The sequence below is a fragment of the Trichomycterus rosablanca genome, chromosome 24 (genome assembly GCF_030014385.1).
Source record: "Trichomycterus rosablanca isolate fTriRos1 chromosome 24, fTriRos1.hap1, whole genome shotgun sequence".
In the NCBI taxonomy this organism is placed as follows: Eukaryota; Metazoa; Chordata; class Actinopteri; order Siluriformes; family Trichomycteridae; genus Trichomycterus; species Trichomycterus rosablanca.
This window is the reverse complement of record NC_086011.1, coordinates 8,565,906-8,591,575: the sequence shown is the minus strand read 5'-3', so window position 1 is coordinate 8,591,575 and position 25,670 is coordinate 8,565,906. Positions and strand designations below refer to the sequence as shown.

Here is a 25,670-nt window from a genome sequence, read left to right as displayed (position 1 = left end):
ACTCTACATTTAGAGAAAAAGGGAGAAAAAACATAAATAATATAGTAACAAATAAATAAAATAACATAAAAAGTTGTGACAGAGACATTTTACCACTGTTTTACATCACCTTTTTGATTAATTACACATTTTAATTGTTTGGGGAAATGAGGATACCAAGAAAGAGACAGACAAAGCACACACACTTTGTCTAGAAACGGTTGTAGCGCTCATTGTAGCATGTGTAATTAGTGTTTTGCTTAAATAACCTTAGACTTTTTGGGAATAGATGTCTCTCGGATGGCATCATATGTCTCTAAAATCTAAATATACACCTATGTGTCGATGGTACCTTCACGCATATGGAAGTCATCCATGCTGTGGGCACTGATGCACCCCAGTACTACAACAGATGTTAGCTTTTGCACTTTTCGCTGATAACAGTCTCAGGAGTCTTTTTTGTCTTTGGAGTGGAGAAATCGACCTTCGTTTTTACTGAAAACGAGGTGAAATGTGGACTTGTTTAACCATAGTTTACAGTTCCACTGTCTCTGGGTTCAGGTCAAGAGAGCTTGGTGGGCGTTTCTGCATAAAACTACTGTATGGCTTTATCTTTGTGTAATAGAGTTTCAGAGGTTTACTGTGTAAAGTAACAACAGTTTTCTGAAGTACTAGACACTGATCAGCCATAACTTTTTATTCATTTTATCAACTCCACTAACCATATAGGAGCACTTTGTAGTTCTACAATTACTGACTGTAGTCCATCTGTTTCTCTGCATGCTTTGTTAGCCCCCCTTCATGCTGTTCTTCAATGACCAGGACCCCCACAGGACCACTACAGAGTAGGTATTATTTAGGTGGTGGATCATTTTCAGCACTGCAGTGACACTGACACTGGTGGTGGTGTGTTAGTGTGTGTTGTGCTGGTATGAGTGGATCAGACACAGCAGTGCTGCTGATGGAGTTTTTAAACACCTCACTGTAACTGCTGGACTGAGAATAGTCCACCAACCAAAAATATCCAGCCAACGGCGCCTCGTGGGCAGCGTCCTGTGACCACTGATGAAGGTCAAGAAGATGACCAACTCAAACAGCAGCAATAGATGAGCGTCTCTAACTTTACATCTACAAGGTGGAACAACCAGGTAGGAGTGTCTAATAGAGTGGACAGTGAGTGGACACGGTATTAAAAGACTCCATCAGCGCTGCTGTGTCTGATCTACTCATACCAGCACAACACACACTAACACACCACCACCATGTCAGTGTCACTGTAGTACTGAGAATGATCCACCACCCAAATAATACCTGCTCTGTGGTGGCCCTGTGGGGGTCCTGGTCATTGAAGAACAGCATGAAAAGAGGCTAACAAAGCATGCAGATAAACGGATGGACTACAATCAGTAATTGCAGAACTACAAAGTGCTTCTATATGGTAAGTGGAGCTGATTAAATTGCTTAATACACCGCAGCGGTGTCAGCGCACCTCACTTTGTCCGCCCCCTGTTTCTGCCGTCCACACAGAGTTCATTATAAGATCGCACCATAACATCTGTTGATTCAGATCACATTCGGTAGATCTTATGCACTGACTGAAGCAAAGATGAACGATAACTAAGTATGTACCGTACGTATGTGAGCTGGTAGAGAGTCACGGGGACGACTTTGCTCAGGGACGGTAGCCCGCTGCTACCATGCATCACCGTGGAAACGTGTGCCAATTACAGCCTTGTTTGATGGGAAGGGAACAAGTGACGGTGAAATAGCAGGTTTCACCTTCCTGATAGAGAGATCTGGACATGAGGGGTAAAAGTGGTTAGCGAGGGAGCAAGAAATGGACAGAACGAGGGGTTTATAAAAGGGTGAGGTGGGGAAAGAGGGAGGGTATTCGCCTTCACTTTGTCAATGCTGTTCAAGTGGTCGTCACTAACAGTAACAGTCGAGAGAGAGAGAGAGAGAAAGGACCTGCGAGTGCAAGCCAGATAGATAGAGAGAGGAGAGAGAGGGGGGGGGGGGAGAATTAGAGGAAGAACGACACAGCAGCGGGCACAGAACACAAATCCATCCTCTGTCGAACGCCTACACAGTGTTAGTATTAAAGACCCAGTGCTTTAGGTTGAGGGGCTGAATACGGAGCTGTGTTTAATTCTGGCTGGTGTGCTAGTGTGGCATAGCGAAAACAACCCTAAATAACGTGGAAAAGCCAGCAGAAAGGAGGAGGAAAAGAAGAACAGAACGCTAGGCTACGCTGAGAGATGCCAATTGATGATTGCCGTCCTTTGGGGGTAAGAAACTTTACATCATTTTCTGAACTTGCCGAACACCTGTGTTATGTATCGATGGAAATATAAAGTCATAGATGTGTAAACGTTGTGTAAGCATCGTCAGGTAATCATGGCTTGGCATCACATACGGAGGCTGACATTGAGCGAACAATTCAACAAGCTCAACTTGCTGGTTGTCAGTCATCATCAGCATGCTGGGCACATAGGAATAGAGTAAATACATAGGAATAGAGTAAATTCTGATTCCACCGATAAGTTGGCAGCACGCTTCATGTCGCATTAAAATTTCATGGCCAGAGCGCTTGGGCGTCTGAGGGGTGCCACTAAACGCATCGTGTGCGTGGGTGTACGTGTGTACACACGAGAACGAATTTTATTTTTCTTTACTCTTTACTCTTGGAGCTTTACTCTGTTGGCGCAGTTGCTTTGGCATTTGCACAGTAATCCTGCCCTCCCCTTTTTCCCATTTCTCACTTCACATGTTTTATATATGTATATGGGGTTGTAAGGTTGAATGGCTGAATTTCAGACAAGTGGATGGGCTGGCAGGCATGTCACTGGGCACGTAAATATACAGAGGACATGATGTTCAAAATAAAATGCATGGGGATGCTTGGATGTGAGTGGACTGCCCACTGGGCTGGCAAATTCTTCAAATCAGGTGGTCCAATTAATAGGAATAGATGAGAGGTACGACTTGAAAGGGTGCCATGCCATGGAGAAGGGTACTTAATGTCTAAATCTGTTGATATTAACCATTCCTCAAACACACAGCTTAGACATGACACCAGTCCTAGACTGTTTAAGGTACTGTAGCCTAGTGGTTAAGGTACTGCACCTGTTCTAGCCCCAACACTGCAAGTATGCTGCTGTTGGGCCCTTGAGCAAGGCCCCTAACCCTCAATTTCTCAGACGGTATACTGTAACTGTAATGTAACTTGCTTTGGATAAGGCGTCTGCTAAATGCCAAAAAATGTAATCTAAAGGAACTGGAATATTGATTGGAGGGTTGCCATTGTTGGTGCTGGAACCCTGAGCAAGGAACTTAACCCTCAATGCTTGCATCATATTCAGTCACAATTGTAAGGTATTTTTGTGGTCCAATTAATAGGAATAGATTAACGGTATGGGTTGTAGAGGTGCCATGCCATGGGCACAAGTGCTTAATGTCCAAATCTGCTCTTCTCAAGAAAGATCTGTTTACATAAACCATTCCCCAACCACACAACTTAGACATGTCACCAGTCCGTCCACACACTCATCCATATATGTACAGTACTTGGGCAGTGTAAGCTCGAGACTGTTAAATACACTGAACTATTGATTGGAAGGTTGCTGGTTCAAGCCCCACCACCTCCATATTGCCATTGTTGGTGCTGGAACTCTAGTATGGTTATATGGGTTATAGAGGTGCCATGCCCTAGACCCTTTGACCCCCAATATCCAAATCTTGCTTCAAGCAAAGTCAGACAGATAAAGCTGAAAAACCTACAAAAGCATTTTGAATATGAAGGTGTCTATTAGTCCTTAATACAAACTATACCAAATAGAGATTTAGCTAGGACCACACCAAGAGCACAACATGTTGCATTAAAATTCAACAGGAGTAATACTTATGCAGACAAAAAGAGCACTAAGTAAACAAAAAGGGGCACAACAGGACGATAACATGTAGATGTACTGGACACTGGACACATGTAAAGCATGATGAAGGGTGCATAATGGTTTGAGACTGCATTGCTGTGTCAGGAACTGGACATATTGTAAAAAACATATTGTGACTGAAGCTTTATAGGCGTTTGAATGCACAATAAATACCAACAAGAACATTGATTTGATGGGTCAAGTCAGAGTTACAACATTGTCTAATATTATTCCTCATTGTTATACATGTATGATAGATAATAATATGTTACATGTAGCTACTGATCAGTGAGATTTTATGAGATATTTGATGGGGGGTGCATACATTTGGCTAAAACGCAGTTAGACATGACACCAGTCTATCCATATACTTACTTGGGCAGTGTAAGCTCTAGACTGTTTAATATGCTGACCTATTGATTAAAAGGCTGCTGGTTCAAGCCCCACCAGTACCAAGTTGCCATTGTTGGTGCTGGAACTCTGAGCAAGGTCCTTAACCCTCAATGCTTGCATCATATTAAGCCACACTTGTAAGGTATGTTGGATAAAACTGTACTTACATACAATTAAAAGCAGTATTAAGCAGCCAGTCAGTCGACCTAATGAATTTTGATAGGTTGGATGAAACCAATATGGACATAAGGAGAACATTCAGTGACCAGAGGCAAGGTTTTACCCAGGGTGGCCATTGATTTGGCTTACAAAGAGATCAGACCACATTATTCATATTTTACAACTATAAATACTGTATTTAATTACATTTATTAATGTAGAGAAGCCATATTATTATGGATTGCAGCAACAACCTCGAAGTTTAGAGTTCAAACAACTTGGCTCATAAATATCTGTGCTGCAATAAATGAACTAATCACTAATACATTGTACCCTGAGATTAAACGCATGGCTTGGCCTGCCAACCAGCCTGGAAAGATAATTGCATCATTTGTTTATCCTAATGTTGATTAGCCTTCAGTTCTGTCCGTGGTTATGATTATATAAGGAAAATAAGAATCTATTTCTTGCTTGACGAAGTTCAGCTATATATTTGTCATTATGAATGCTCATAATATGGTAAAATGATTTACAAATTGGGGAGTCGGTTGGCTATAGAGCTGAGTCATCCATTTCTGTAATGGCATTTTGTGGAGGGTCTGCCACCCTCTGAAAACACTGGGCATGAGGGCAGCATCCCATCTCAAGGCATTACATACTTATACAATAATTAAAGAGGATCCAACTTGTTCCCCCACACAGTCAATAATAATGCAAATGAGGCCAACACAGTTGGAACAGTTCAGTTCTGCTTCAGATCTGTCTATGATGTGCTTTTTTTTTTTTTACATAAGAAAACATTTATGTGCAGTTAGACTATGCAACAAACGTTTCATAACAGCTATTTCGTAACAGCTGATGAGCACTGTTTGGATTGTGTAGCGTTGCTTACACCTGGGATCTTCAGGCTGCTTCAAGAGCTCATTAATGTAAATTAAAATCCCAATTAAGTTTTGAAATCGCATGTCTTTATAGCGTAGGCTAGGCAATATGAGCAATCCAATGAGCTACAGTAATTTGACTGTGATTGCTTAGTGCAATACTAGACTGTTCAGAGCTCAATATATAGTAGAATCCAAAAGACACTATGTGGTACGCACCAGATACTATGAGGTACACTCCAGATATTAAGTGGTGAGCACCAGATACTAAGTGGTGAGCACCAGATTCTACGTGGTGAGCACCAGATACTATGAGGTACCCACCAGATACAAAGTGGTGAGCACCAGATGCTAAGTGGTGAGCTCCAGATACTATGTGGTGAGCACCAGATACCAAGTGGTGCGCACCAGATACTATGTGGTGTGCACCAGATACTAAGTGGTGTGCACCAGATACTAAGTGGTGCACACCAGATACTATGTGGTACGCACCAGATACTAAAGGGTGAGCACCAGATACTATGTGATGAGCACCAGATACTACGTGGTGAGCACCAGATACTATTCCCTGATGATATTCCTCACAACGCGCAACCTTAGTTACCCCTAGTGTTACCCCCTAGTTGTGATTGTTACCCTGAGGTAAATTAGAGCCCTGTCCAGTTTGTATTCCTTGCCTGCACCTAGTGTTTACATGCAAATCTGACCAGGATGAAGCAGTTAGTAAAAATACATAAATACATATTAATAAAATACTTACACTAATGGTTAGCTAAATGTGTATCGCTGTGTAACAAAACACAGTAGGCGAGCAGATAACAGCTATTTTACATTGTGCTCAGCACCGTCAGTACTCTCTAGGGGGGCTAGCAAATGGCATGGCAGAGCATCCCAAAAATAAAACCACTTTGGGGCTGACTGAGCAGCTGTGACAATTAACACATGCAATCCACAAATGACTAAACTTCCATCCCTGCACTGCTACGCTGTGTGTATTGTTTAAGGCATGTTGTTCTCGTGGGATTCTTAGCGATGTCTTCATATTGCAGGTAAGTGAGTGATGTTACAGTTCCCGCAGAAAACATCTGTTAAATCCTTCCAGTGTCAGTGCAGTTAACAACGAGGCGTTAACGGCACTGACAAGGGGGAACAAGGGAGAGGGAAGGTTGAGCGGATGCGGGAGAGAGAGGCTAAAAGAGGAATTCTACGAATCAGTCAATAGTAATAGATGCCTCTGTGATTAGAAAGTTGACACAGGCTGTTTTCGGGTATGGCTTTTCTCCCAGATGTGCCAGTTTAACTACAGAACCCGGGTCAATGTAGGATATTGATCAGTGACGCTGGTAAATAATGACTTGTCTTACTTACTGTTAGGACAGTGTATGGACACTGTAGGCAAATTCAGGGTGGGTGACTCTAGAAATAAAAATAAGAGCACTGGGCTTGAACCACAACCCAACAGTGCTAGCTGGTGTACATGGTGATGGTGATGCAAACTGGACTCAAGAGCAAAGAAAGGAAGAAGTCCAGATTGCTTGAACCAACCTCCTGGACTCTATGCAATATAATTATCAGGAAACTTAAGAAGCAAAGAGTTTGGCTCAACAGAAGAGTAATTAATTGGCTGAAACTAAACCAACTAAATCAATCCTGCAGCAAGTTACAACCTAAAGAAAAAAGCAAATCAGAGAACGAATACTTGGTAGAATAAGCTCAAGAAGTTCCAACAGCTAGAAGTTGTAGAGGGAGTACAATCAGCCTAGTATAGTCTTAGAAAGGCTTATAAAGCATTGCCCCAAGGGTAGTCAGTTTGACTTAGGCACAGTGACAGGTTTCTTTAAGTAATTTTAAGGGGGTCCTTTGTTGCCACTGTCACCCTCGGCTTGCTCAACAGGGGGTTTTGGTCTGTCGGTCCTGGATTCTGTAAATTTGCTTTGAGACAATGACTATTGTAAAAGCGCTATACAAATAAATTTGACTTGACTTCTTTCAGGCACGGCTTTTCTCTCAGAGGTGACAGGGTTCTGGGAACTACAGAACCCGGGTCAATGTAGGATATTGATCAGTGATGCTGGTAAATAATGACTTGTCTTACTTACTGTTAGCGGTGAAGCAAGATGTATGGACACTGTAAGGCAAATTCAGGGTGTGTGACTAAGAGCAGCCTAGACTATAACCCAACAGTGCTAGCTGGTGTACATGATGAAGACTGAAGGTGATGCAAATTGGACTCAAGAGCAAAGAAAGGAAAAAGTCTGGAGTACTTGAACCAACCTCCTGAACTCCATGCATCACAATCATCAGGAAACTTAGGAAGCAAAGAGTTTGGCTCAACAGAAGAGTAATGAATTGGCTGAAACTAAACCAACTAAAACAATCCACCCTGTTCTTCAATGGTCAGGACCCCCACAGGACAACCACAGAGCAGGTATTATTTGGGTGGTGGATCATTCTCAGCACTGCACTGACACTGACATGGTGGTGGTGTGTTCGTGTGTGTTGTGCTGGTATGAGTGGATCAGACACTGCAGCGCTGCTGGAGTTTTTAAATACAGTGTCCACTCACTGTCCACTCTATTAGACACTCCTACCTAGTTGGTCCACCTTGTAGATGTAAACCTTCATCAGTGGTCACAGGACGCTGCCCACGGGGCGCTGTTGGCTGGATGTTTTTGGTTAGTGGACTATTCTCAGTCCAGCAGTGACAGTGAGGTGTTTAAAAACTCCATCAGCACAACACACACTAACACACCACCACCATGTCAGTGTCACTGCAGTGCTGAGGATGATCCACCACCCAAATAATACCTACACTGTGGTGGTCCTGTGGGGGTCCTGACCATTGCAGAACAGGGTGAAAGCAGACTTCTATATGGTAAGTGGAGCTGATAGAATGGACAGTAAGTGTAGAAACAAGGAGGTGGTCATAATGTTATGTCTGATCAGTGTATGTATATATAGTAAGACCGAATCATCATTTTGCTGCTGTAATCCCTTTTTTATTACCTCAAGTCAATCCCAGAGATATTAAATCATTTAAATCATTAAAAATGTTGGAAAATAAGAACAAGAACCTGGTTCATGTAATTAGGAGAGACTACGTAGATTAAGTAAGGATTAGCATTTTATTCCTCTTTATTTCTAATAAATCATGTAAGCTTTAAGGATTATGGGTAATAGCTGACCTTCCTTCACCCTTCTCTCTATACCTGGCTCTCTTTTAAGCATCATGTGAAACAAGATTGGCCCGGAAATCCAGAGCTATCTGTTGTGAAATAGCTATACTGCTAGTGTTGCCTAGGCTCGTCAACAAGGACAAAAGGGTGACACCGAAATGCCATCATCAAAGACGTTTGACTGATAGGGAAATCGTGCTGTCTCAACAACATCTGTCACAATAAATTCCTACACGTTGCCTGATGTATAGGGTGTATAGAAGTCATGCTTCCACACACACACAACCAAACATAGCATTCCAAAACTGCTGGTATTTGCTTGTGTATAAGAGTATAAGAGCTGTTGGCTAGGGTTATAGTGCATAGTCCGAGAGGATTAAGGTCCTTGTTTAAGGACCTAACAGTGACTGCATGGCAGAACCATTGCAATCCAAAACCACAACTTTCTACTTGGTAACCCAAAGCTCTAACCACTAAGTTACGACTGTCCAATTTAATTGGTTTAATTCAATTGATTGTGGCATCTTGGCAGTCTTGGGGCTCGAACCAGCAACATTTTGATTACTAGTCCAGTACCCTAATCCAGTACCATAACCAACCATGGCATCGTGGCAGTCTTGGGGCTTGAACCAGCAACGTTTTGATTACTAGTCCAGTACCCCGACCAACCGTGGCATCTTGGCAGTCTTGGGGCTCGAACCAGCAACTTTTTGATTAGTAGTCTAGTACCCTAATCCAGTACCCTGACCAACCGTGGCATCTTGGCAGTTTTGGGGCTCAAACCAGCAACTTTTTGATTGGTAGTCTAGTACCCTAATCCAGAACCCTAACCAACCGTGGCATATTGGCAGTCTTGTGGCTTGAACCAGCAATGTTTTGGTTACTAGTCCAGTACCCTAATCCAGAACCCTAACCAACCGTGGCATATTGGCAGTCTTGTGGCTCGAACCAGCAAAGTTTTGATTACTAGTCCAGTACCCTAACCAACCGTGGCATCTTGGCAGTTGTTACATTTACATTTACATTTTCAGCATTTAGCAGACGCTTTTATCCAAAGCGACTTACACAATGAGCTGAACACAATGAGCAATTGAGGGTTAAGGGCCTTGCTCAGGGACCCAACAGTGGCAACTTGGTGGTGGCGGGGCTTGAACCGGCAACCTTCTGTTTACTAGTCCAGTACCCTAATCCAGTAATCTGACCAACCATGGCATCTTGGCAGTCTTGGGGCTCGAACCAGCAACTTTTTTGATTACTAATCCAGTACCCTAGTCCAGTACCCCTAGCAACCATGGCATCTTGGCAGTCTTGGGGCTCGAACCAGCAACGTTTTGATTACTAGTTCAGTACCCTAATTCAGAACCCTGACCAACCATGGCATCTTGGCAGTTTTGGGGCTCAAACCAGCAACTTTTTTGATTAGTAGTCTAGTACCCTAATCCAGTACCCTGACCAACCGTGGCATCTTGGCAGTCTTGGGGCTAAAACCAGCAACTTTTTTGATTACTAGTCCAGTACCATAATCCAGAACCCTAACCAACCATGGCATGTTGGCAGTTGGTGGGGCTCGAACCAGCAACGTTTTTATTACTAGTCCAGTACCCTTAGCAACCATGGCATCTTGGCAGTGGTTGGGCTTGAACCAGGAACTTTTTGATTAGTAGTCTAGTACCCTAATCCAGTACCCTGACCAACCGTGGCATCTTGACAGTCTTGGGGCTCGATCCAGCAATGTTTTGATTACTAGGTCAGTACCCTAGTCCAGAACCCTAACCAACCGTGGCATCTTGCAGTTGTTGGGCTCAAAGCAGCAACGTTTTGATTACTAGTCCAGTACCCTTAGTAACTGTGCCATCTTGGCAGTTGCTGGGGCTCAAACCAGCAACTTTTTGATTACTAGTCCAGTACCCTAATCCAGTATGCTAGTGCTGCACTAGGGCAGTTGTAGCCTAGTGGTTAAGTTACTGGACTAGTAATGGAAAGGTCACTGGTTCAAGCCCCACCCCTTCCAGGTTGCCACTGTTGGGCCCTTGAGCAAGGCCCTTAACCCTCAATTGCTTAGACTGTACACTGTCACAGAACTGTATGCCGTTTTGGATAAAAGCGTCTGCTAAATACACACAATGTAAATGTAATCTAACAGTTAGCAGTTAGCTAGCCTGCTTGCTAATGTAACAGAATATTCCTAAATTCTGATACACTTAAAATGGTCATGATGGTACAATTCCTCTGTTTTGTGGGTATTAGAAAACAGAAAATCATTATACAGAGACAAAGTCACCGTAGGATTCATTAAGACTACCTGCCACAGTAGTTAAGAGTCAAACCGCTGGCAGGGGCAATGAGACGACGGCTCGGAGACTTCCAGAACGTCACGCCGTAAGTAGAAGATTGACTGCCGCCGCTGCCTGTGGCTCCGAGCGCTCGTGTAATGTCACAATGTACAAAGATGAATAATTCATAAGCTACACTGGTAAATTCAATTACAGGGATGTGACTCACAATCAGACGATGAGGTGATTTTGTGGCGCGGGTTTCGCACGGGCACGGGCGTTCTCACACATAAATAAACATGCACGGATTCCCTAATTCTCCTCGGTATTATGGATCGAGCGAGGTCGTGTGTGAAGGCCGATAATCTGTCTATGTAAAATAGATATTTATGAAGTCGGTTTGCTTGAATTGTGGCGGCCCTAGTCAAGCATTAAATTTTCATCTACTGCTGAGAAGCGCAAGAGGTGAATACATGTTTATTATCAGCGAGGTAGACTTCATGTGCAGTGAGGGAATGTGTTTATTCCCTAGACTGGCTGGATTTATATTTATAATGGTCACAAAGCTGTTTGGCTAATAACTGCTTTATCATTTTAGTCACTTTCGTTTAACGTTTATACTTCTTTAAACTGTATAATAGTGTTTAAAAGTGCTAAATATTCATACATTTGTATTGAAGTCCTTTAGTAAGGTTTTCTAATATTAATGGCAGATATATGAAATTTTTCAGTAATATATTTCAGATTTATTTTTATTTTTATATTATAATCAGCTGCCAACATTGTTTATATTTTATTTGCTTTGTTTTATAATTAGATTTTAGTTTAATCTGTCCATTTATTTTCATATTTGAGCACTTACTAGCTTAGTTTAATCCATCCATTCTTCCATCCTTCCATCCATCCACCCATCCATCCTTCCATCCATTCTTCCATCCTTCCATCCATCCATCCACTTTTCCATCCATCCATCTATAGATGTTTGTTTTAGCACTTACTCGCTTAGTTCTATCTATCTATCTATCTATCTATCTATCTATCTATCTATCTATCTATCTATCTATCTATCTATCTATCTATCTATCTATCTATCTATCTATCTATCTATATATCTATCTATCTATCTATCTATCTATCTATCTATCTATCTAATCTATCTATCATTTATCCATCCATTTAATTTCATATTTTAGCACTTACTAACTTAGTTTAATCCATCCATCCATCCATAGATGTTTGTTTTAGCACTTACTCACTTAGTTCTATATATCTATCCATCCATCCATCCATCCATCTATAGATGTTTGTTTTAGCACTTACTCGCTTAGTTCTATCTATCTATCTATCTATCTATCTATCTATCTATCTATCTATTTTGTATCTGTTGGTCCTGGATTTTGTAAAGTTGCTTTGAGACAATGTCTATTGTAAAAAGCGCTATATAAATAAAGTTGACTTGACTTGACTTGACTATCTATCTATCTATCTATCTATCTATCTATCTATCTATCTATCTATCTATCTATCTATCTATCTATCTATCTATCTATCCATCCATCCATCCATCCATCCATCCATCCATCCATCCATCCATCCATCCATCCACCCACCCACCCACCCATCCATCCATCCATCCATCCATCCACCCACCCACCCACCCATCCATCCATCCATCCATCCATCCACCCATCCATCCATCCATCCATCCATCCTATAGCAACCAAACCATCATTGTTTATTTACTCAGTCTTAAGTATCGGCTGGTAACGTACAATGGACAGTGAAACGATCTGTTGCAGGGCCTGTGGGTCATTTAGAAACGTCTAATCCAACTCTAGGCATTTGTTTATAAAGATGAAGGGCAAACATGTAATACAGAGCAAACCAAGGTTCAAACCAAGTCACACTACTTGCTAACCTTAACAGCAATTAAACAATATTGTATGACTTACTGAATAAGTCTATCCAGTATTCCAGCTAATCATGAAACGTATATTTTTTATGCAAGAAAGTGAAGCAAATTAATAAAGAAAAGACAAGAACAATTATGCAATAATAACAGATGGTTGTTTTTAAAATGACAGATGAATTATTTACTGTTCACGTGTGTTTTCACTGTGGAACAGATTGGTTGCAATCGGACAATTAATTCCTTGCCTTACTAATCAATGGAATCGAAATTAATGATTGTTTGATGGGCCAAAACATTAGAACCACCAACCTAATATGTTGTCAAACAGCTCTGACCTACTGAGACATGAACTCCATACCAGCAGGTCCTTCAAGTTCTGTTCATTGTAAGGTGGACCATCCTAGAGTGCATCCTGGTGCTACCTCTTCCACATGATCTTGGAGAGACCAGAATTCGCTGGACCGGTCAACCTTCTTCCATTGATTTGATGTCCAATTCTGATGTCTCCATGCCCATTGTAGGTGGACCAGCATGGACAGTTTGACTGGTCTGAGACTATGTAGCGTCATCACACATCTGTGCTGACCATGGCTTGTTGCGAGATACTTCAACCCAGTTGTCTTGGCCATTATGATTTGGCTTATTAAAGTCAGTCAGGTCTTTATGAGTGACCATATATCCATTGTTATGTGCATTTTTGCAGGTTTGGTGCTAATGTTTTGGCTTATCAGTGTGTAATTTACAGTAACATGCATAATCGTACAGTAATTAGGGACAGTGCTTTGCCAGAGGACGATTTTTTTAATGGTTGCCAACAAAAATCACCATTTCCTCAGGTAAATAACCAGCTAAATTGATGTACCACACAGATTCAACACACCTTAGAAAGTTTGAGCTAAATTCTTCTCTAGGCATCAACCATGTGGTGGTTATATTCAACCCACACACAGTCACACTCTCCTTCCTTTCCTTTCTCTCCAACACCCGTATGCCTGGGTGTCAACCCCACAGGAAATCTGCCCTCTCCTCTCATGCAGACTTGTAATTTTCATTATTCCGGGCAACGTGGCCGCCATACCCCTCTGCTGAGTGTCACTGGAAATAACAGCCCTAATGACTGACACAAATTGAACGTTGTTCTCTCCATCCGGGACGGTTCGGGGAAATCGAGGCGAACCTAATGAGCAGTCTCTTCCCCGGAGCGTCACCTGACATCAATGACTACTGACAGTCCTGGGAGGAGACGCCTCGTCCCGGATCCCGACCCCCTTCCTGTTTCTGTGACATGAGCCAGTTCGCCATGAGCCGTATGTGTGCGGTGCCAGACTGACCACCCACCTACGACCTCCCAGAGTCTCCAGATTTGTCATGGACGGGAAACACTAGGTTGGCGATAGGAGGCTCAACGCAGCAATATAATATCAGCAATATACAACCCCAATGCAGAAAAAGTTGGGACAGTGTGTCCCTTATATTTACTTTGACTTTTATTTAATTGCAGACAGTTTAAACGTAAGATGTTTTATCTTTGTCTGCTCAACTTCATTTCATTTGTTAATAAACATTCATTCCTGCATTTCAGGCCTGCAACACATTCCAAAAAAAGTTGAGACGGGGGCAATTTAGGGCTAGTAATGAGGTGAAAAAAACTTAATAATGATGTGATGATTTGGTACAAAAGCAGCATCCAGGAAAGGCTGAGTTTTTGATGAGCAAAGATGATCAGAGGATCTCCAGTTTGTCAACAAATGCGTGACACAATTATTGAACTGTTTAAAAACAATGTACCTTAAATAAAGATTGAAGGGGATTTGCATATTTCTCCCTCTACAGTGCATAAAATCCTCAAACGATTCAAGGAATCAGGAGGAATTTCAGTGCGTAAAGGCCAAGAGCACAAGCTTAACCTGAACGCCAGTGATCTTTGATCCCTCAGACGGCACTGCATCAAGAACCGCCACTCAACAATAGCTGATATAACCACATGGGTAAGGGATTACTTTGGCAAACCTTTGTCAGGCACTATAATACAGAGTTACATGCACAAATGCCACTTAAACTTTACTATGCAAAACAGAAGCCTTATGTTAACCATGTCCAGAAGCGGCGTCTACTTCTCTGGGCTCGGAGGCATCTAGGATGGACCATCACACAGTGGAAACGTGTATTGTGGTCAGATAAATCAGAATTCCAGGACGCCGTGTGCTCCGGACCAAAGATGAAAAGGACCATCCAGGCAAGTTATCAGCGACAAGTCCAAAAGCCAGGGTCTGTCATGGTATGGGGCTGTGTCAGTGCCTTTGACAAAGGTCATTTACACTTCTGTGATGCAGCATTAATGCAGAAAAGTACATTGAGATCTTAGAGCAACATGTGCTGCCTTCAAGACGTCATCTTTCCAGGGACGTCCATGCATTTTTCAACAATACAGTGCAAAACCACATGCTGCACAAGAGAGTACGGGTAGTGGACTGGCCTGCCTGCAGTCCTGACCTGTCCCCAATAGAAAATATGAAGAATGGGATAAAATAAAACCTGAAACACTAGTTCGCTTGGTATAATCGGTGCCAAAACGTCTTTTAAGTGTGGTAAAAAGGAATGGCAACATTACAAAGTGGTAAATGCTTTACCGTCCCAACTTTTTTTTGGAATGTGTTGCTGGCCTGAATTGCAGGAATGGATGTTTATTAATAAGTGAAATGAAGTTGAGCAGACAAAACATGAAATTTGCATTGTCCATGCTGTCCCAACTTTTTCTGATTTGGGGTTGTAAATTGCAAATTAGTTTTATAGATGTACTGTTTTGTACATACACAATAAGTCACTAGTTGGATCCATATATGACATTTCCTTTGGCAGAATTTTGTCTCATGGTTACGTCTGATTGGTCAGAATTCAAACCGCAAGAAATCGTGCCAACTCAATTAATGACTTCGCACCACGATGAACCATCTGACCCATATTTTAAGCCTCTAAAAACATCATTTTCAATTCAGTGGGACTTAAATCTTGGCAAAAGCAGAGGTGCGCACAGCTGGCTGTATATACTTTCAATTAAAACTGGGCGCCTGTTTTATTTACTGAACGCACAAAGACGGCAATGAACGTTGGCAGGCACGAACGCGCCGATGGGTGTGCCATCAATCCAACCAGTAAAACTCACCCCGGTCTGTTTTATTTTAACCCCGACGTCTTCCGTTTAATTGGATGTGGCACACATTCGCTGTGAACACGCTCTCCCTGTCTGATTCATTGAGCCATTTAAATGAGAAAAATAATTATAGTATTATTTAATATAAGAAGGAGGCACTTTCACCAGCCTAGATCTCCTAATCCATAGGGTGGTCTTGCCAGCATATCAGCTCATGTGCTATCATGTGCTTTATTTCTCCGATCGCTCCATTATTTCCTCGCCTGCTTGAGGTGCTGATGAAATACCGTGCCCCCCTTCATGGGTCGCTCTAGTAAGACTCATAACATACAGCAAATTGATCGGTGGGAGGTCTGAGCGCCTGGGATGGAACAGCGCACCAACGAAAACTAATTTGTCATTTAAGGGATCATGCCAAGATAATTTCCTGAACACTGTTTTGCACCGTTAGTGCCATGATGGGGTTTAACGCTTGTGTAAAAAGGAAGTGGAGACTCAGTGAGAGGCGCAGTGAGAGATTTTTGCCTTCCTGGTAGTGGGTTAGTGTTGGCGAGGACTGCTAGTCCAGAAACTTGGCATGGTCTTGAACTGCAAACTGGCAGATACTGTCCACAATACAAGCGTATGAACACATTCCCTTAAAGCTAACTTAATTTTAACCTGAATATTAAACATCCAGCTAGCATTTCAAGTACATAATATACATTAGGGTTTGTATTATATGTAGGGCCATATTAAATAACACTTATAAATTGAACTAGAGAGTTGCATTTCCTGAAGAAAATGCGAGTGTGATTGCAGTGCAGCGGGTGTGCGTATTCAAAAATTGTATCCATGTCGGGGTGTCATCAATGGGCTGTACGAATTAGAGTTGGAACGGCGTAGATATCTCAAACTTTCGAAAACTGAATGGAAGTGAACGGGGTGAAAAAACAGGCGTGGCAGATGGGCGGGTGGGCATATCCAAATGCTGTATTTATGCCGCAATGTCATCAACGGGCCGGACGATTTTGAAAAATATATGGAAGTGAATGGGGTGAAAATATGGGCGTGGCGGATGGGCGGGTGTGTCTATCCAAAAATTGTATCCATGTCTCGGTGTCATCGACGGGTCGGACGATTTAGAGTTGGAACGGCGTACATACTGTATCTCTAACTTTCAAAAAAAGAATGGAAGTGAATGGGGGCGAAAAACGGGCGTGGCAGATGGGCGATTACTTGCCCACAGACTTGCCCACTGAAAACCTCCAAAATTGCAGCTTACCCACAATCCACTTCAGTTTTACAGTTTACATTTATGGTATTTAGCAGACGCCTTTATCCAAAGCGACTTACAGTGATGTGACAGTATACAGTCAATTGAGGGTTAAGGGTCTGGCAGTGGTGGGGCTTGAACCAGCAACCTTCTAATTAATAGACCAGTAATTTAATCGATAGGCTACAACTGCCCTACGTTTTACGTCACCTGTCAAAGACCTATTAACATACACAGATCAGCCATAACATTAAAACCACCTCCTTGTTTCTACACTCACTGTCCATTTTATCAGCTCCACTTACCATAGAAGAACTTTATAGTTCTACAATTACTGACTGTAGTCCATCTGTTTCTCGGCATGCTTTGTTAGCCCACTTTCATGCTGTTCTTCAATGGTCAGGACCCCCACAGGACCACTACAGAGTAGGTATTACTTGGGTAATACTTCAGTGACACTGCCATGGTGGTGGTGTGTTAGTGTGTGTTGTGTTGGTATGAGTGGATAAGACACAGCAGCGCTGCTGGAGTTTTTAAACACCTCACTGTCACTGCTGGACTGAGAATTGTCCACCAACCTAAAACATCCAGCCAACAGTGCCCATGGGCAGCATCTCATGACCAATAATGAAGGGTCAGTGATAGCTCAGTGGTTAAGGTACTGGACTAGTAAACAGAAGGTTGCCGGTTCAAGCACTGCCACCACCAAGTTGCCACTGTTGGGTCCCTGAGCAAGGCCCTTAACCCTCAATTGCTCATCGTGTTCTGCTCATTGTGTAAGTCGCTTTGGATAAAAGCGTCTGCTAAATGCTAAAAATGTAAATGTAAATAATGAAGGTCTACATCAGCAATAGATGAGCGATCGTCTCTGACTTTACATCTACAAGGTGAACCAACTAGGTAGGAGTGGCTAATAGAGTGGACAGTGAGTGGACACGGTATTTAACCACTCATACCAGCACAACACACTAACACACCACCACCATGTCAGTGTCAGTGCACCACCCAAATAATACCTGCTCTGTGGTGGTCCTGTGGGGGTCCTGACCATTGAAGAACAGGGTGAAAGCAGATAAAAAAAGTATGTAGAGAAACAGATGGACTACAGTCAGTAATTGTACTGTAGAACTACAAAGTGCTGATAAAATGTACAGTGAGTGTAGAAACAAGGAGAGACTGTCTCTGATTTCCCTCTGCTGCAGTTAAAGAGTTTATCCCTCTGCATTTTTTAACACGTCTCCCGCAGCTCGGCATGCTAATGGGACATTTAGGCTTGCGCCCGCTCCTGCCTCCTTTATCAGCGACGCGAGCGCCCACACGCGATCTCACGATCCACAGCCGTCAGAAAAAAAAAACACTCCCCCGAATCCTTTTGAACTTCCCTGCCTGAATAATCATGGCAGCAGCGAATCCTCCGCACGCCATTCGCCGCAGCGTCTTCCTTTTATTGCTCGTTCGGAATCACCTTTAAAATGAATGATGTAGAAAATGAAGCGGAGGCACCGTTAAGAGGTGAGGAGTGTGTTAGCATGGATTATACAACAGTTAGTTCTGACCTTACAATCTGATTGGTTGAGAAGCGTTCTAATATGCTGATATTCGTGATAACAGCACGGCCTTTTCACGCCACAACTGTATTACTCCGCTGACGCGTTGCCAGTAACGACAAGCTTCATGCACACAAACGCGCACGCAGGCGACACCGATCGCGTTTTAAATCCGTTATCTGATATACAATCTAGCGCACTGTGTAGGGAACATAAATCCGTGATCTGATACACAATATAGTGCACTATGTAGGGAACATTAAAGTGTTTGTAACGTGAACAGTTAGCTTAATAGCCCAGTTAGCCGCTCCTAAAAGTTCTGTTATCACCCATATCCTTTGGTGTGTGCAAGAGGTTTTTTATTTCTTTTTTTTCCCTTCGGAGGTTCTTGCCTTTTTCTTCTTGTTCTTCTTACCTTCCTGAAATGAGTTTTTGCAACCTGGGATGTCTGCTTTGTAGTGTTAAACTTTATATTCGTTGTGGAACTACTTTTTGGTGGAAGGTATTGTCAATATTAAAGCATATTTATTATGAAATTCAGGGCTTCTTTGATTTATTTTCTTTCTTTATTTTGTAAAAACTGTTGTATAAAAGCAATAGAACACTTGAGGTCGTGTGTTATCGCGAATAACATCAAGGCTGTGATGATCTACTGCGACCGAATCACAGCCGTGATGTTATTCGTGATAACACACTCCCTCTCATGTTTTATTGCTTAATTAGTGATGAACGGCAATGCTCCGGAAAGATCCGGGTGCTGCTTAAATAAATTATTCAGACACCTTGAGGTTTTGCACAGTTTGCGTTATGGGTTTGATTTTGAATGGATATAATAGCGCACCAATCTCCACTTAGTTACCCATAATGCTGAAATGTCATCAGGAATCTCTACAAACAGTACACATCTGGATTTGGGTAGTTTACCCCAGTTGTTTGCTGGGGTTTAAGTCTAGACTGAGGTTGGGCCACTTCTTGTCATGTTGAGAGCTGAACTGTCACCCCAGTTAGTTAGTTTGCTCTTTGATGATGATGGGTGATGATGAATGGCTCCCACATAACATGATGCTGCCACCACCGTGTTTCACTGTAGGAATGGTATTATCCAGGTCATGTGCATTAACTCTTTTTGCTCTGCATGTTTTTTAGCCTGCTTTTACCCTGTTCTTCAATGGCCAGGACCCCCACAGAGCAGGTATTATTTAGGTAGTGGATCATTCTCAGCACTGCACTGACACTGACATGGTGGTGGTGTGTTAGTGTATGTTGTGCTGGTATGAGTGGATCAGACACAGCAGCGCTGCTGGAGTTTTTAAATACAGTGTCCACTCACTGTCCACTCTATTAGACACTCCTACCTAGTTGGTCCACCAAAGATGATCGCTCATCTATTGCTGCGGTTTGAGTTGGTCATCTTCTAGACCTTCATCCATGGTCAAAGGACGCTGTCTACAGGGCGCTGTTGGCTGGATGTTTTTGGTTGGTGGACTATTCTCAGTTCAGCAGGGACAGCGCTGCTGTGTCTGATCCACTTATACCAGCACAACACACACTAACACACCACCACTATGTCAGTGTCATTGCAGTGTTGAGAATGATCCACCACCTAAATAATACCAGTGTCCAGGGAGAGTCCTGACCATTGAAGAACAGCATAAAAAGGGGCTAACAAAGCATGCCGAGAAACGGATGAACTACAGTCAGTAATTGTAGAACTGCAAAGTGCTCCAGTGACAGTGAGTGTAGAAACAAGGAGGTGGTTTTAATGTTACAAAGTATATAATATTTATAATACACTTCAAGAATTGTGGAAAGCCCACCCAAATAAGTGTAGGCTGTCTTCAACTCCATATTAGATATTCAACAAGGCCATGGTCAGATGTTCACATACTTTTGGTCATTCAATGGTTGTAGATGGTTGTCAAATCTATGTCCTGTTGTCAGTTGGAAAGGTCTAGGAGCAAAACAAACAGGCCACCAGGGGTCTAGTAAGCCTAAAGAGGGGTCCAATTGCATTTTATTAAGAAGAGTAAAAAAGTACAACACGTGATGGAACAGGGCAACCAATAGGCAATTGGCGTAGGGAACATCTCTTGTGATGTCATATAGATCAATTTTAAACTGACTATAGTCTAAGTTGGGTGTTTGAGAATGGACAAATAATGGATTTGCCCACAACTTAAGTACAAAGGTCAATGGATGGTGACTACAAAAGATTCTGATTCAGTTGTTGATGCATATCCTACTGAAGTAGTGGTGAGGAAGCTTCCACCACCAGTTCACCATAAGTAAATCTACTACATCAACCAAAATTAGAAAATACCAAGATTTACTCCATCATGGATTAATCACATTTTAAGAACTCTGTAGCTTGGGTCCATACCGAAACCACTGCACCAATACATGATTTCTTGTAAGCCACATGTCCCAACATGCTGGTTCTAAATGTACCACGCTGTGCCAGTTTGTACCATAGTGTAAATGTAGGTAAATTCATGATATGTGTCACGAATTCAGCCCCTCTATGCTTCCGGGCATGTAGGTGCCACGCCCCTCTCTCCGGGAGCACTCTCAGTCTTGAGCCAATGCTCCTTTTTTGATTGGTCACCTGCTAATCACCTACAGGTATTTTAGAGGGCAGCTGTGGGTCCTTCGGTCTGGACTATTTTGGTAGGATTTTGACATTGCTCTGTTTGCCCTGTTTGAACCGTTTGTCCCAGCTTAGGGTTTAGGTTTGTTTGGGTTAATGTTTCATGTGTTTAGTGATTAGCGTTAGTGTAGCATTTAGGTTAGCGATTAGCTTAGCATAGGTCATGTGTCTTGTGTAAAACCTTGTCTTGTGTGTTTTGTTATTATTAAAACGTCTTGTTAATACATCTCTGCATGTGTGTTTGCCCTCTCTTGTCCGGTCTAGCCCCAAAACGTTACAGTATAGCGTAGTAGCCAGGGACAGTGGTAGCCTAGTGGGTAGGGCTTTGGGCTATCAACTGAGAGGTTGAGAGTTCAAATCTTGGCTCTTCCATGCAGCCACTGTTGGGCTCTTGAGCAAGGCCCTTAACCCTCTCTGCTCCAGGGGTGTTGTACAATGGCTGACCCTGTGCTCTGACCCCAGCTTCCAAACAAGCTGGGATATGCGAAGAAAGAATTTTGTTGTACTGTGCTCGTGTATATGTATATATGACAAATAAAGACATTCTATTCTGGTATTTTTCTGTAGACAGGCCAGTCTAGCAACCGCACTCTCTTAATACAAAGCCACATTGTTGTAACACGGGAAGAATGTGGCTTTACTTAAACAAACAGAGGAGTCCCTAAGATGTTAAGTAAATTTCTGCAATCATGTCCCAATATGTAGTGAAAAACCTTTCCAGAAGATTGACCACTGGTAAGTCAAGCAGTAAGTGAATACCAACTTCTAAAATATGTGAACAAATAAGCTTGTTGGATATCCTATTGGGTGTTAATATGGAGTGGTCCCGTTTCTAGCTATGACAGTCTGGCTGGACTCTTCTGGAAGGACTGTCCACATGATTTTGAAGATTTAGACAAACAAGGATTTGCTTTGCTCAGTCCAATTGTCTAATTGTTGTTGAACAAGAGGACCTGACTTGAGGTGGACATTTCATTGTATTCAAAGGTGTTCAGTAAGGTTGAGGTCAGTGCTCTGTACAAACAGATGTTATACACTGGTTAGCAATAAGTATGACTAAAATGTCTATTTTCAGAAAGACAAATGGACAGATTTGGAAACCTCAATAATCAATCGAAGTTATGAGAAAGCAAAGACTCAAGCAATGCCAGATGAATATCAGGTTCATCCTGAGGTCAGGAAAGGCTCTAGCTTACCTCCACATGTCTTCTGGGTAATGCTGGCACTGCCCTTTCTCAGCAAGAACTTGCATCCATAATGAATGAGGCAGCAGCTTACAGACAAGGGTTTGAAGATACCTAATAGTTCCTTTAAATGTGATGTGGACAATATCTGAAGAAGTAAAACCTCTAACTTTAATAGTAGCTACAAGTGTTGTGTAGAAATTAAAAAGCATCATGAGGGTACATTCAATACCAAAAATAAAATCCTGTAGTCCAAAAAGAGCAAGAGCACTTGGGTTAGAGGAAGGTACAGAATTCCTATCTACATATTAAATACTGAAATTAATAAGATTATATATAATTATATTTAATTATTAATAGCCTTGGCGAGCTTTTCTTGTGTGTATGGAAGAATGTATTCCTGTCCTCCTCTAACTCTAATTAAGCCATGCTTTTTAAGGTTAGAAGGAAGCACGTGCTAGCCATTATGTACCCAGGCTGATGCATTTTATCTTATAGACAAGATCATAAAGGTATTATAAGTAGTGATTAGTAGTCACCATTGTTCTCTACTGTATTTATTTCAATGGTGTAAGCTTAACGGTGAGCACCCCAAGGAGGTAGAACCCAATTTACAATTGACATTGTCTCAAAGCAACTTTACAGACTCCAGGACCAACAGACCAAAAACCCATGTTGAGCAAGCCGAGGGTGACAGTGGCAAGTAAAAACTCGCTTACAACTACAGGAAGAGACCTTGAGAGGAACCAGATTCAGCAGGGACCTCCATCCTCCTTGGGTGGTCTTACAGCAAGAAGGTCCTGGGTTCTATTTCCAGGTAGAGCAGTCTGGGTCCTTTCTGTGTAGAGTTTGCATGTTGCGGTTCCCTTTCACAGTCCAAAGACATGCAGTCAGGTCAGTTGGAGAGACCAAAACCTGCGATGGACTTGAGCACTGTCCAGGGTGTTCCTGGAGAGCACCCCAACCCCCACAACCCTGATTAGGATAAGCTGCTCAGAAAGTGAGTGAACAGGGCTGTTGTAACCTAGTGTGTAAGGTACTCAACCCGTAATTGAAAGGTCACTGGTTCAAGCCCCACCACCAGGTTGCCAGGTTGTCACTTTTGGGCCCTTGAGCAAGGCTCTTAACCCTCAATTGCAAGTCGCTTAGGATTAAAGCATCTGCTAAATGCCAAAAATGCACCCGACCAGCCAAAGCATGCCTCCCAATGGGAGACATTGGGCACAGATGACCACAACTTGAACCAAAAGTTTCGAAAAAGGAAACACAGCGAGTTAAACCTGATGACGGTTTATTAGAACCTTTTCCAAGTCAAATCACTGTTAAGCATGCACCAGTATACTGTAATTAGTCAAATTCTGACCTTTTTCAGAGTTCTGCCGTTAACGGCACATAGCAGACAGCTTGACATTCGTTTCTACATTTAAAAATGTGATGAGTGTGGGGGGGAAAAGGCATTTCATGCGGTGATCTTTAATTGCTGTGCAATTAACATTTATAGGAACATTCAAGTATTACTCCTGTGGTCTGTGGATCATTTTGTGTATATTTGCATAACTGCTTATGTGAAGATGAAGATAAGTACGTAAGACAGAAGTAACCCCGTGGTAAGAAGTACCATCTATTTAAAGTTTCCCAGCATGGATCATTTCAAACAATGTGTTTTTATATTATGTAAAGCCTCAGCTATAAATATTGATGCTCTGTGTGGTATGCTCATGGTTTTGAACTGTAATGTTTAGCAGGTTAATGGTCAGGTGTCCAAATACTTATGCCTACATAATAAAAAGCAGGTATTTATTTATTGAGAGATCTGTATTGAACCTTTTCCCCCCAATTTTCTCCCTTAATCTAGTCATGTCCAATTACCCTGATTGCATCCTCCACTGACTCGACCCTCCACCGCTGACTGAGGATGCTTCTCAACTGACACACGCCCCCTCCGACACGTGCTCAGTACAGACTGCATTTTTCACCTGCACGAGCCGAGTTCATATATACCGATCAGCACTGTGCACGGAGAGCCACACCCTGATCAGCATTATTCCTCAGCCCTGTGTAGGTGCCATCAATCAGCCAGCAGAGGTCGTAATTGCACCAGTTATGAGGACCCATGATCCGGCTTGCCCCTAATCCTGTGAACAACAGGCAATCGTTGTTCATGCAGCCTCCCAGCCCAGGCAGATGGCAGAGCTGAGTTTCGAAATCCCAGCTCTGGTGTGCTAGCGTATTTTACCACTGCGCCACCTGAGTACAGCAGCTTCAAACCTCAAAGTGCTAGGGCCGTCTCAAAACCCCTGGAGTAAATAATCATAGTAGTCAAATAATTATAGTCAGGTGGTTTGGGAAATAAAATACAGGCTCGTGATCCACTTTTTAAAGTTGGCCTCGTCATTTTTCAGAAAAGCAGGTTATAAAAGGAAACAATGTAAAAATGGTGCAAACTGGCTACTGATGAATGAAAACTTTCTAGATTTGCAGTGATTTAGGTGGGCTGAGGTGTAGCTATGGTGACAAACTGCAAATTAAAGAAACAGTGGCCACATTTCATGGCAATCACTTTGACCTGTTTGAATGAGGTACGATCGACGTATTGGTCACCCTTGCTTCACAGTAAGGCGGGCAGGCTTATATAAGCGACTGTGCCTCTGGGATGTTAGCAGGCCGCTTAACGTAAGAGCCGGTTATACTAAATGGAGTCAAATGAGGCACCATGTTTTGGTCAACAGGCCAATTAATTGCTCGCCCAATGCTAGCGATCAAATAGGCCTAATGGCTTACCAGACCATTTGTTTTGTAGATCATCTGCAAGTGTACTCCAAGGCTTCGCTCGTTAGCCGCGCTAACATCACTTTTCCAAGAAGATTGGATGGAAATGTGTGCGAAATTCAAAACAACACGCAAGCTATCCAAATAATACTATGAAAATGGAATCCTTACGCACCGATCAGGCACGACCGGCAATCTGTTCCACACGTAGCCTACGGCATCCGAAGCAAACGCGCCGGATCATGAAGCGACGTCCGTAATCACTTCTCATTATGGCCCAAATTGATGTTGCCATTAAGAGCCTTTCTGGCTAGGACTCATCATTACACAGGTAATACTGACAACGCGCCTAAATCAATGCCAGGCCGCGTCGGGCGCTAACGGCACGGATTAAATAATACGGCTTTCTGGC

At 42.5% G+C, this 25,670-nt stretch overlaps 1 protein-coding gene across 1 annotated transcript in view; it reads left to right on the top strand.

The window, feature by feature from the left end:
* Positions 1–2,106: 2,106 nt before the first annotated feature.
* lrrn2 (leucine rich repeat neuronal 2) overlaps positions 2,107–25,670 on the top strand; it is a 61,995-nt gene continuing 38,431 nt past the window's right edge. Inside the window, exon 1 of the mRNA XM_062986718.1 lies at positions 2,107–2,267. The gene's annotated coding sequence lies outside the window, so the exon portion shown is untranslated. The remainder of the gene's footprint in view (positions 2,268–25,670) is intronic.